Here is a 12426-nt window from a genome sequence, read left to right on the forward strand (position 1 = left end):
TGCAGCCCATATTGGGGTTTGAACAACACAAAATGACTTTTTTCTTCTGCTATCTCTGTTTTATTTCAGTTGTAAATGGCAGGGTGTTAAGCCACCAAGATTTCTAGGCTCCTCTTCCTCTCTCCTGGCTTCCATGAGTCTGTGGCAGGAAAAATGTTTGATCCTGTCATCTGCCATAGAAGCCCAGGCTGGCTTAGGGCCTTGCATATCTCTGGACTCTCTGGAAGTTCACTTAATGGGCTACAACTCTAAAAAGCCCTTATTAGTTTGCTCACTAAGACAGAACAAGTCAGGCCTCCTTATCCAATGCGCTGGCTTAGTCTGACCTTTCTTAGGCATTTCACCTGAGTTGACTGGACAGTTTTCTTGCATCTCCATCTTATATCTCTGGCTGTGTTTCTCCAAGGAAATGCCAGGGTCCAGAATGGAGGCTGGGGGCTTTTAGCCTCTCTACTTTGTTTGTGCCTGGCTCTCCTGGCCTGTCATTACTGCAAGTCTTGCTTATTGTTTTTTTATTCCCATTCTGATGAAGCAGAAGAAGCTATGGTGTTGGAATCCAAGGCCCCAGGGCTGAATATGGGCTCTACCGCTAACATCTGCATGACCCAGGCACACAGCCCCCTACTCTCAGCCTCTGTAAAATGAGGGAAGAATTGAATAAGTGCTCCCAAAAGTTCCCTTGAGTTTTCGAAAGAACCACTTGGGATTCTCACAACAAGCCTGTGAAGTTGGAGCTCCTGGGATCCTCTTCATTTGGCAATTGAGGAAGCCGGGCCTGGCCAAGAGTCCCAGAGCCAATAGGTCTGAGGTTCCTGATTGTTAAAGGCAGCCCTCACTCTACTGTGCCCTTTGACCAGTGATCCTGCCTCTGGACATGTGAGGTTCCTTAATGGGGCAGCATGGTGCCACAAGAGGAGATTGTGCAGATTGTTTCTTACTGTGATATCAGGGCAGAAAAGAATGCTGAGGATGAGAAGGAAAGTTTTAGTAGATAAAAGATGAGAAGAGGAGTCAGCCTGGTTCTGTGGTTAGTGGGCTGGACAAGGTGTTAGGACAGGTTCGGGGTTCTAATCCTACCTTAGACACAAGGCAAATAATTTACCCTCTCTTAGGTTTGTTTTCTCACTTGTGAAATGGTCACAATAATAGCACCTGCCCCTTGGAGTCATTCAGAGGAACGATTGTTAAAATGAAATGCCTCTCATGCTTCATCTTAGACTGGACCACTTTTATTGGCTAGTTAAATGTTTGTAACTAGTTATTTTTAATAAGTCATAAAAAATGAGCCCCAAAGAAATACATATATGATGGCATTTATTATTGTCCATTACATAAGATGTTTCTCAGGCTTGTTGGAAATGAAAATTATGTAAATATGTTTTTAGAGTTGATTAAATAAACGAGGCTCTTAATAGAGCATCATGTAAATGAATGTCTTTGGAACCGGAGAACTGTGTGCTTTTGATGTTAAGACTATTATGTTAGTTCTTAAGAGACATTTTAAAGAATCTGTCATTGAACTATTGGTCTTTAAACATGAACCTAGGCAGTAATAGAAATGTATTTGGGATGGTCTTTAAGAATTGAGATCAATGACATAGATGGACCCCTGGTGAATGAATTGAAGGTTTTTGTGGGGTTTTTTTTTGGACACCTAAAGGCTCTTTATTGTTTCTCAGCTACACAAAAAGCAGGAGTGGCACGGCAGGGGCACAGGCACAGTCGGGGCGCCGGCCCGGGATGGGCGCTCAGGCGAAGGTGGAGCCGTTCCAGCCCACATTGGCAGCGTTCATGTCGTAATAATTGATGTAGATCCTGTCCCCCGGGATCTTCAGGTGCTTGGTGAGCAGCTCGCAGAGCTGTTTGCTGTAGGCCTTGTTCTGGGGGCCCCGATCTTGCCGATGCTGTGCAGGCTGCAGAGCGCCGGGCTCCGTGGAGCCCCCGAAGGCCATCAGCCGGTCGGCGGCCACGTGCACGGCGATGCGGGCTTGCCCGTGGCCTTGGCCAGCTGCGCCGGGAGCTCGGCCAGCAGCGACTCGGGCACGGCGGAGCGCGCCACGTGGGTCTGCACCATGAACATGGGCACGGCGGCGGCGGGGCGGAGGGCCGGCCCGCAGCGACTGAGCCTCCGCACGTCCGCGCCGCCCCTCGGTTTTTTTTTTAAATTAGATCATGGTCTAGTTAAATTCAGAGAATCAAAGAAATGAAAAAGACCAACAGATTAAACCCACGATAAGATGAATCTTATTTAAAGGAATGTAACCATCTCTGTTCTTTAGATCATCTCTGCCCCCCTCTCCCTTGAAATAACAAAACTAGGTGATGCTACAGATAGAGCGTAAGACTTTAGAAGAGAAAGATTTTAATTCGGATCTAACCCCAGACTTCTAGCTATGTGATCACTCTGGGCAAGTCTGTGTGGGGATTCAGGAATGGTTTCCTGTCCAGACCACACAGCTGGGATGGGTCTGAGATATCTTGGTTTCAGGTTTTACACTCTATCTTCTATAATTCATGAACTCTCAAATCTCATTCAAAACAAACACAAGGGGATTTTTTTGAGACTCTGGAAGAATCAGGAAAGACCTTGTTAGGAAGTAGAATTGAGGGGTAACCAGAAATTCTAAGAAGTGGAGATGAAGCCAGTGGGATGGAGAACATTCCAGGTCTGGGGAACATTTTTTGTAAAGACAATGGACATGGCTATTGTACATGGGGAAAAGCAAAATGGTTTTTTCCTAAGTCTGAACTTAAAAAACACAAAATGATCATCTCCATATTCGAAGCAGAACAGATAAAAAAGAGGATTGTACATGAAACTGTGAAACTTCTCTTATATATAGCTTGATTTTCTTTTTCAAGGTATGTATTTAAGGATATATCACATACATTTAATAAATTCAACCTGAGCTTTCAAAACTGTCTTGTTCATCTTTTCCCTTTTCTTCTCTCCTGTGCATTCTTCAATGTGCATCCTTCAATGACTATATTTCTTCTCTTTAGTATGCCCAATGCTAACTCCGTTCTTATTTGACTCTTTTACCTCCAATTAAAAACATAAGAAAACTAAACCTTTGTAGTAAGTGATACAAACTAAACAAATGCCACACTGACCTCATCAGGAAATAGATGTTCCATTCTACTTTGTTGTTTGTTGTTGTTCGGTTGTGCCCAACTGTTAATGAACCCAACTGGGATTTTCTTGGCAAAGACACTGGAATTTCTTTCTCCACTTCAAACTGAAGAAAACAGGGTTAAGTGACTTGCCCAGAGTCACAGAGCTAGTAAATGTCTAAGGCCAGATGTGAACTCAGGAAGCTGAGTCTTCCTGACTCCAAGCATAATGCTTTATACCTACTGGATCTTCTCCTTTTGCACCTTGAGTCTAAAGCTTTTCTCCCAAGACACAGTGAGCAAGCTTCATTATTGGTTCTCTGGACTGTGGTTGATGGTGCAGGATCAGTTCTGAAACTTTGTTTTTCTTTGGGTGCTATGTTTATTTGTAATCATTATCAATTCATATAAATGTTTCCAAGTTGACTTTTTTAAAACTACCATTTTCTTCATTTCTTATGTGGCAATAATCTGTTACATTTATAATGCATAGTTTGTTCAACTATATCCCCTCATGATGAACTCCCCTTGTTTCCATTGCTTTGCAGCAGTAAAATAGCTGCTGTAAATATGAGTCTTTTCCCCTTATAAAATCTTCCATTTATCTTTTAAAATGCTTTACATCTTGCTGATCACCTGATGCAGGGGTCAGCAATGGACCATGTCAAAGAGAGGTCAAGGAGAAGGAAGACTGAGAAATCAAAGAGGTTAGAAGATCATTGGTAACTGGGAGGCAGGAAGTTCTGTTGGTTGATAAGGTTGGAGGGCAAATGGCACCGAAGAGAGGGCGAGAAGAGGAAATGGAAGAAGAAATGCTTTTAGGTGGCATTCTCAAGGAGCTTTGCCCCTAATGGGAGGAGAGCCATAGCTGGTAGGTGGCAGAGATGGATGGAGCAAATGAAGGATTGTTTGAAGAATGGAGGAAACATGACCGGAGACTAGGTAGCAGGGAGTACAACAGAGAAAATGAAGAGGATGAAGAATGTGAGGTGTAGGAAGGGGTGAGAGACTAGAGAACAGGAGATAAAAGGGGACCAATCAAGTGTGCACCTTGAGGGGTATGCCTTGGGGAGGAGAAGGGATCTGTTCATGTGTGATAAAGAGGAACTCCATAAAACATTTACTAAATGTTCGCTGACTTTGATCTCTTTAGAGTCCAGGCAAAAAGGTCACTTTGACAGGACCACCAGATATGTGAAGGGAAGGAATGAGGCTGAGAAGACAGATCTCGAGAGCTTCATAATGTCCAACCACACCTTTGGCTCCCTGGAACTTGATTCCTCTGCAGGTCCTAAAGTTGTTACTTGTCTGCTCTGATCATAGTTACCACGATCCTGGAGAGATGTCCAAGCAGGGCTTCCACTGTCTTCTCCTTCTCTCCTTGGTTCAGCCCAGACCACTGAATGGCTCAGCCAAACACACTGAATGGATCCTTTCTAGATGGTCCCTGAGACCACAGTGTTTACATGATCCATCCCCATACAACTGCTCCAGAGGACAGGGAAGTTTGTTTTCATGGGTGAACCCCCACCGCCCTGCCCCATGCTTGCGATCAGAGTTAAGCTCCCTTTGGGCTCATAGGAAATTCTTGAGCTCTGTGATGGTTTCCTAGAAAATCTGTGTCTGGAAATGAATAGTTGACATATCAATAAACATCCTGCAGTACCTTCCCTGAATCAATACCAATGTGGTCCCTAGTCAATAGGAGAATTCATTTATCACAGAGTGGTTGGTCTCATCAGAGTAAGTGCCATATTAGAAGATGCTAACTCCTCTTTCTGGTTGGTGAGCCAGGTTGCCCTGTGATGAAACCAAAGTGTTGAAGTTTCATTCTATTTGGAACTTACAAATAATAGTAAGCTGGATCAGAAGGGTTTAGTGAAACAGTAGCATTTACTGGAGGGAATTTAATCTTATGTTACATTGAAGCCACATGTGCCTAGAAGCAAAGATGTTTGGTGCTTTGTTGAAATCCAGTGGTTCTAGTTTCTGGAAATTCTCCTTGATAGCTTTTCATTTCTTTTTGTTTTTACACCACAGCCATTCCCAGTGAGATGTGGATCAAGGGTGGTGTGGTTCTGAGAGACTGTGGGTCAGAGCCTACCTATTTATTTTCAGAAAGGTGCTGTGGTCAGGTGGACTGAACACTACACTCAAGGAAGGAGCTGTGATATTATTAACTCTGTGATTTTGCACAAATAGCCTAGTCTCAGTGTTGTCATCTGTAAAATGGAGTCTGTGAAGGGAGATAATAGGACATGAACCTAGAAAGGTAGGTTGGGACCAGATTTTGGTTGTGACCTTTAGGTGCTGAGGTAGGTCATTTGTTATTCTGGAGCAGGAATTCTTCACCCCTCTATGACTTGGACACCTTGGCCAATCAATCTGGTGAAGCCCAGGGGCACCTCAGAATCAAAATAAAATACATTGGATTCTGAAGAATAGTGAAATAGTTTTCAAAATGGAAGGTCATAGGGAGCCACTGCAGACTTTTGAACAGGGAAAAGATGAGGTTAGTTCTTTGCTTTAGAATGATTGTGATGGTGAGATGCTGTTGAAGCACCTAACCCCAAAGTGTATGTTGGATGGAGGGCTGTGAAGACAGGGTTGTCTTTTCCTTAATTCTGCCTCAGCTTGGAGGCTGTGGAGGGTAGTGGAATGAGACCTGATAGAAAATCAGGAAATAGTGTCCTGACTTGGGGGTGGGGGTGGGGAGAGGACAGTGTCCCGACATGGTGGGGGGGAGGTAACAGAGAAAAGAGGACTGAGTTTGGAATTGAAGGGCCTAGGCTTGAAGTCTGACTCTGCTTCTTACCTGGATGACCTTATTTAGATTTTCTTACCTCTCTGAGCCTCAGTTTCTTTCTCTAAAATAATGCAGAGTCTAGATTCTGGACCTCAATCCATGACAAGAACCAGCTTTGACTCCTTTGACTAGTCTCAATTTCCTCATCTGTAGAATGAGGGTGCTGACCTTTAGGACTGGATGGTCTCTAATAGCCTTCTGGCCCCCATTTTCCAAGCTTCTTCCTTTGTTCCATAAACCCTGGTGACTTTATTACTTCATTTAGAGAAGTAGTGAGAGGCTGGAGCATTTCTTGTTTTATATGTGAGCTCCTGAGGGCAGGGGCTGGTATTGCCTCCTTTATATCCCCAGGACCTGAATGCTGATTGATTGATTATCCAGATTTTTATTTTTTAATTTTTTTTATTTTAAGATTGATCTTGTCCTTCGGAACCACAAAATAGAAAAGATGCCTCAGTGAGATAACATGGGCAAAACCATGCAGGGCTTTATCAATGGCAGTTATTATTATCATTTTTTATTATTATTATATTGATATGACCAACTCAACTTATGTCTCAAGTTAGCATGAAATTACTACAACTTCTTTCATTCAAGAGTCCTTTTTTCTTTTTAAATTAATGTGCATTTTTCGTCTTTCCAGTAGTTGATGACACCAGGCAGGCTACTTAGGGCAATTCTGGAAGGCAACTCAAAAGAAAGAGAAAGGGCTGAATGCTAATGGGATCCCTCTAATGAGATAAGCCACAGGAGAATGCCAACTTCATGCCCTTTGGTCTCACTGTTGGCTCTGAGGAGTAGTTCAAGGTGTTAACTGGGATGAACTTGGCCCCCTCTGCTAACTTATCTCTCTCCTTGCAACCTCTTAAAGCTTAATTCAGCTAAGTCTAAAATTAGATGAGTTGAGACTTTTGCTGACAATCTGAAGGTTTACCATATTTGCTGAGGCATTAGATGCACTCAGGCATACGCTGTATAATTATCTTTATCATAAATATTGTATCCATGTATAAGATGCAAGCACTTTTTGAACCTCCACCTGGAAAAAAATTTACAGATCCTATAGCAGCAAAAATATTTATCTGAAGAGGGATGTTAGAATTTTTTAGCTCAGGATATGAGATCTCCTTGTCACTCACATAGAGGGTCATCCCCTGATTTTTCTTTCCCTCATATCAAGGGGGAGATCTTTCCATTTTTATCAAGTGTGAAGTCAAATCCAATTCTACAAATTTTTATAAAGCATCTACTAAATGTAAGATACTCCTATGTATTGGAGATAGATTCATAACAGAAACTAGCCTCAGTCTTCAGTGAATTTATATTTTACTGATTTTACATTAAATTTTTTTCATTTATTAAGATTTATTTTCTTCCTCCTTCCTATTCCACCCCCACCCACTGGGACAAAAAAGAATTATGAAAACTTTGTCTCATATAAACATAGTTGAGCACAACAAATTCCCACGTTGTCATGTCTAAAAAGGAATTTGTTATTGTATTGATCAGAATTTGTAGGATATTGAGACTATCACAAGTTGTTCTCATTTCTCTCTGTATCAGCTCCTATCCTTTCGATTTCTCTGAAATTAGCACACTAATATTTCATACACACGTATTATTTATTCAACTAGTCCTCATCTATGAGAACCCCTTAGTTTACTATTACTATCCACTACAAAAACACTTGCTATCAGTAGTTTTGTAAATAAAGAATTCTTTCCTCTTGTTTTGATCTCTTCAGGGCAGTCTCAATAGGGGGATTTCTGGGTCAAAAGGCTGGACAAGCTACTAAGTTTAGAGGCCTTACGGCAAATTGCTTTCCACAATGGGGGCCATTTCATAGTTCCTTCCAATATGCCATGTTTTCCTGTAGCTCCTCCATAATTTGCTGTTGTTTTTTTTCTCCACTTCTCTAATCTGATGGCTATGAGATATGGAACCTTAAGAGTTGCTTTAATTTTCATTTCACTAATAATTAGTGATTTGAATACATTTTCCCCCATATGGCTATATATATATCTATATATCTATATATCTATATATCTATATCTATATCTATATCTATATCTATATCTATATCTATATCTATATCTATATCTATCTATCTATATATATATATATATAGCTTGAGTTTCTATCTGTTTATATCCTTTGTCTATGTATCAATTAGGGGAATGACTTTTATTTTTATTCATTTGAAACAGTTCCTTATATGTCTTGGAAATAATACCTTTAGCAGAAAAGCTTGTTACAGAAATTTCTCCCTCCCCCCGGCCCCTGCCACCAAGTTAACTATTTCCCTTCCTAGCTTAACTGTACCCATATTTGCCCACTTTTAATCATGGTTTACTTCTCCCTTTCCCCATAAACTTCAAAGATCGCTGGTAGTCCCTCATCTATCAAAATCTAACAGTTGGGCAGCTAGGGGGCGCAGTGGATAGATCATTGAACCTGGAGTCTGGAGGACCTGTGTTCAAATTTGACCTTAGATATTTAATAATTACCGAACTGTGTAACCTTGGGCAAGTCACCTAACCCTGTTGCTTTGCAAAAATTAAAAAAAAACCCCAAACCTTACAGTTTTTCAGCCACTAGGATGTAGCTCAGGGTTTAGCTGGTGTGAACTCAATTAAGGGCAATTAAGTTTAATAGTACTGTCTGTCTATATTTTTCAAAATTCTAACTTCTTATGAGTAATTTTTGCCATTTTAAAGGCTATGTAGAGGGAAAAAAGCAGGAAAGGAGCTGAAGAACACTTTCTTCTTGCCATTTTGAAGTCATGGTCCCATCCACCTGAAGCAACAGTCCTATCCCTTCTTTGTTCTCTTCATCCTTCAAGTAGCCGAAGCCTCAATTTTTGTCCAATTTTCCTCTCCCAGCTGAGTTTTCTATGGCTCTGGACACTCTTCTCAGAAGGTTGTGTCAAACTTTTTTTTATTCTTTCTCCAACTTCTTAATTCTTCTTCACATACCTTTTGTTTTAATTCCAACTATTATGGCTTGCTTAGATGTATGGTGATAAACCTCCTAGCTGCTTTCTCAGCATCCATTCTCTCTCAGTGAAAGGATTTTTTGTCTCAATGATTATTCATCTTTATATATGGCCAGATTTAAATGGATGAATAGGTTTGCTGGATGAATAAGTTTGTTAAAATCTGTTTTCATTCATAAGACAACCTCATCCTTCAGTCAGTCACTTGTCAATCAAAACTCATTTGTTTAACATTCTCCTTGTGCCAGACATTGGGGGATACAAATAAAAACTAGCCCCTGCCACTGCCCTGCCACTTACTTTCCATTGCTGGGGAGCTGGATAGGGAGAGGGCAGAGTGTGCAGATAGATGTCTGGGAAATGGTGGAACCCAACGAAAACTCACCTATTAGACCAAGAAGAGTCTCTCTGATTTTCTGTGGGGAGGAAGTGGGATTGGTGACTTGATTGAAGGGTTTTTCACATTCAAGGAGTGACCTAGACTAAAAAATGCACAGACTTGGACTCCTGCTAGCTTCCTATCCCAACCTAACAAAGCCTCAAAGAAGAAATTGAAGTTCCCTATTGGCTAAGCTGAATTGGCATTGCTAGAATTGGAATAGTTTGAGTCCAGATCCAATGATTCCATGACTCTCCCCTCCCATCTCACAGGTCTTGTACCATCACTCATATGCCAGTTATAGCGTGAGGGACTGGATATACAAGGGTCATAAGGCAGTAGACCCTGCCTTCCTCTAGAAGACAATACAGTCAAGCCTACCAACCCATCAATGGTGACTGACATGACTAAGAGGAGAACACGAGTGTGGGTTGGTTGTTCTTGCAGATCCCAGTAGCTCAGTAGAGCCCTTGGGGAGCATGAGATGACATGGACAGGAGTCACCCAGACCTCATGAGGAAGCTTTTAACATGGTGGTGCCCCCATGGTCCCTCCTGCCTCTCTTCTCATTCTGTACCAGTGCCCTGGAGGTAGCTTCAGCGGCAGAGGTTTTAAAAAATGAAGAGTCCAATAGAGTTTCTCTATTTTCTCTTTTGTACATACAAGATACAATTTCTTGACTGACTGAAAAAGATCTTTATTAAGCTCTTAGTGTATTCCAAGTACTGTGGTCAATCAACACTGCAGATACAAATGTCAAAAGTGGCCTCCCAGCTTTCACTCTAATCTCCTGCCTCCTTCCTAGTCATACACTGGGCCCCACGCTTCCACCTTTGCTCCTTTGTTCCAAGCTCAGTCCAGTCCCTCAGATGCTTCCAGATATTGCCTGAGTTCATTCTGAGCATACTTTATATTGGCTTCTCTGTGCCCCTGCTATTTTCCCAGTAGAGTATAAACTCCTTGAGGCTAAGAAATGGTTTTGATTTTGTATTTGTATCCATAACATCAGGCACAGTGTCTGATGCATAAAAGGTACATCCTAAATGCTTACTGCCTAGAATTCTATTTTAACAGCTCCTTTCAAAAAACAAGCTTCATTTTTGGCTTTTCACTCCCAGGGACTGGTACCTAGAAGGGGCTTAATAAATGCTTCCTGATTGCACCATTTAGGTTGAAGGACTCATGTGGGGAAAAACGTACAACAGAGTGAATGGGGCTCCAACCCCCTCACAAGGTCTCGGGTACCAAACCCTAAAACAGTTGGTTCCTTGGGGCTGCTAGGTGGCACGATGAATGGATAGAGCACCAGCCCTGGAGTCAGGAGTACCTGAGTTCAAATCCTACCTCAGACATTTACTAATTACCTAGCTGTGTGGCCTTGGGCAAGCCACTTAACCCCACTGTCTTGCAAACAAAACAAAACAAAACAAAACAGTTGGCTTCCAAGTCTACCTGCAGGTACTTTGGAGGTGGGAGAAGACCATGTGGCTCATTTCTGTAGATCCAGGGCAGCCATGATTCCACACTGATAAATTCTGAGGGGCTGCTCTGCCCATAATAAGTAGCCAACATCTCCTCTCTTCTCCCTTAGATCTCTGGCTGGAATAAAATTAATTTTGAAAACAGCAATCTCGGAGAAGGAGAGGATGCTCAGATGGCCCTCTATCTTGCTTCTCTTCCCTTCCCTGCATTCACCAACATTGAGAAACATTCTGGCCCATTAGTTAGGGATGCAGACCCCAGCCTTTGGCAGCTTCCTATTTCATACATTTCTCAAGGTCACCAGCAGAGTCCCCAAGTTAGCTGACACCTTGATATTGTAATAGCCAGAAAAGCAAATGCGCACTCTCTCTCTGTTTCTCTCTGTCTCTATCTTTCTCTCTCTTTCTCTTCCGTTTGTCTCTCTTTCTCTCTTTTCCCTCTCTCTCTCTCTCTTTCTCCCTCTCTTTCTCTTTGTCTCTCTGTCTTTCTCTGTCTGTCTGTCTCTCTCTGTGTCTCTCTATGTCTGTCTGTCTGTCAGTCCGTACATCCCTCTCTCTTTGTCTCTTTTTTTTGCATTTAAGTAGTTCTTTATTGTTACAAGTAAGCAAAATAATCTTCAAATCAGGAACAGTTAATATCTGTGACCTTACATTTCTGAATACTGCAAAGCAAAGACTTTCTTTTTTATTTTTTTAATTTATTTTTATTAAAGATATTATTTGAGTTTTACAATTCCTCCCCCCCAGTCTTACTCCCCCCCACCACTGAAAGCAATCTGTCAGTCTTTACTTTATTTCCATGTTGCACATTGATCCAAATTGAGTGTGATGAGAGAGAAATCATATCCTTAAGGAAGAGACAAAAAGTCTAAGGAAAAACAAGATCTGACAATAAGATATGTTTTTTTCCCTAAATTAAAGGGAATAGTACTTGAACTTTGTTCAAACTCCACAGCTATTTATTTGGATACAGATAGCATTCTCCTTTGCAGGCAGCCCAAAATTGTTCCCAATTGTTGCACTGATGGAATGAGTGAGTCCATCAAAGTTGATCATCACCCCCATGTTGCTGTTAGGGTGTACAGTGTTTTTCTGGTTCTGCTCATCTCACTCAGCATCAGTTCATGCAAATCCCTCCAGGTTTCCCTGAAATCCCGTCCCTCCTGGTTTCTAATAGAACAACAGTGTTCCATGACATACATATACCACAGTTTGCTAAGCCATTTCCCAATTGAAGGACATTTACTTGATTTCTAATTCTTTGCCACCACAAACAGGGCTGCTATAAATATTTTTGTACAAGTGATATTTTTACCCTTTTTCATAATCTCTTCAGGGTATAGACCCAGTAGTGGTATTGCTGGATCAAAGGGTATGCTCATTTTTGTTGCCCTTTGGGCGTAGTTCCAAATTTCTCTCCATAAAGGTTGGATGAGTTCACAGCTCCACCAACAGTGTAATAATGTCCCAGATTTCCCACAACCTTTCCAAAAATGATCATTATCCTTTCTGGTCATATTGGCCAGTCTGAGAGATATGAGGTGGTACCTCCCTCTGTCTCTTTCTGATTAAAAAAATATTCTCAACTGGACTTGAACATTGGGAAATCTCCTGGAGTCTGAAAGAATTTTTCCTTCTTGTTGGTGATTTT

The 12426-nt window shown here is 41.6% G+C and overlaps 1 protein-coding gene and 1 pseudogene across 3 annotated transcripts in view; one reads left to right on the forward strand and one right to left on the reverse strand.

Moving 5' to 3' along the window:
• SLC44A5 (solute carrier family 44 member 5) overlaps nt 1-12426 on the forward strand; it is a 380222-nt gene that overhangs the window by 50540 nt on the left and 317256 nt on the right. The gene's annotated exons all lie outside the window — the stretch shown is intronic.
• Nucleotides 1707-12426, reverse strand: part of LOC141510904 (macrophage migration inhibitory factor-like) — a 38657-nt pseudogene continuing 27937 nt past the window's right edge.

The sequence above is a fragment of the Macrotis lagotis genome, chromosome 2, assembly GCF_037893015.1.
Source record: "Macrotis lagotis isolate mMagLag1 chromosome 2, bilby.v1.9.chrom.fasta, whole genome shotgun sequence".
NCBI classification, from domain to species: domain Eukaryota; kingdom Metazoa; phylum Chordata; class Mammalia; order Peramelemorphia; family Peramelidae; genus Macrotis; species Macrotis lagotis.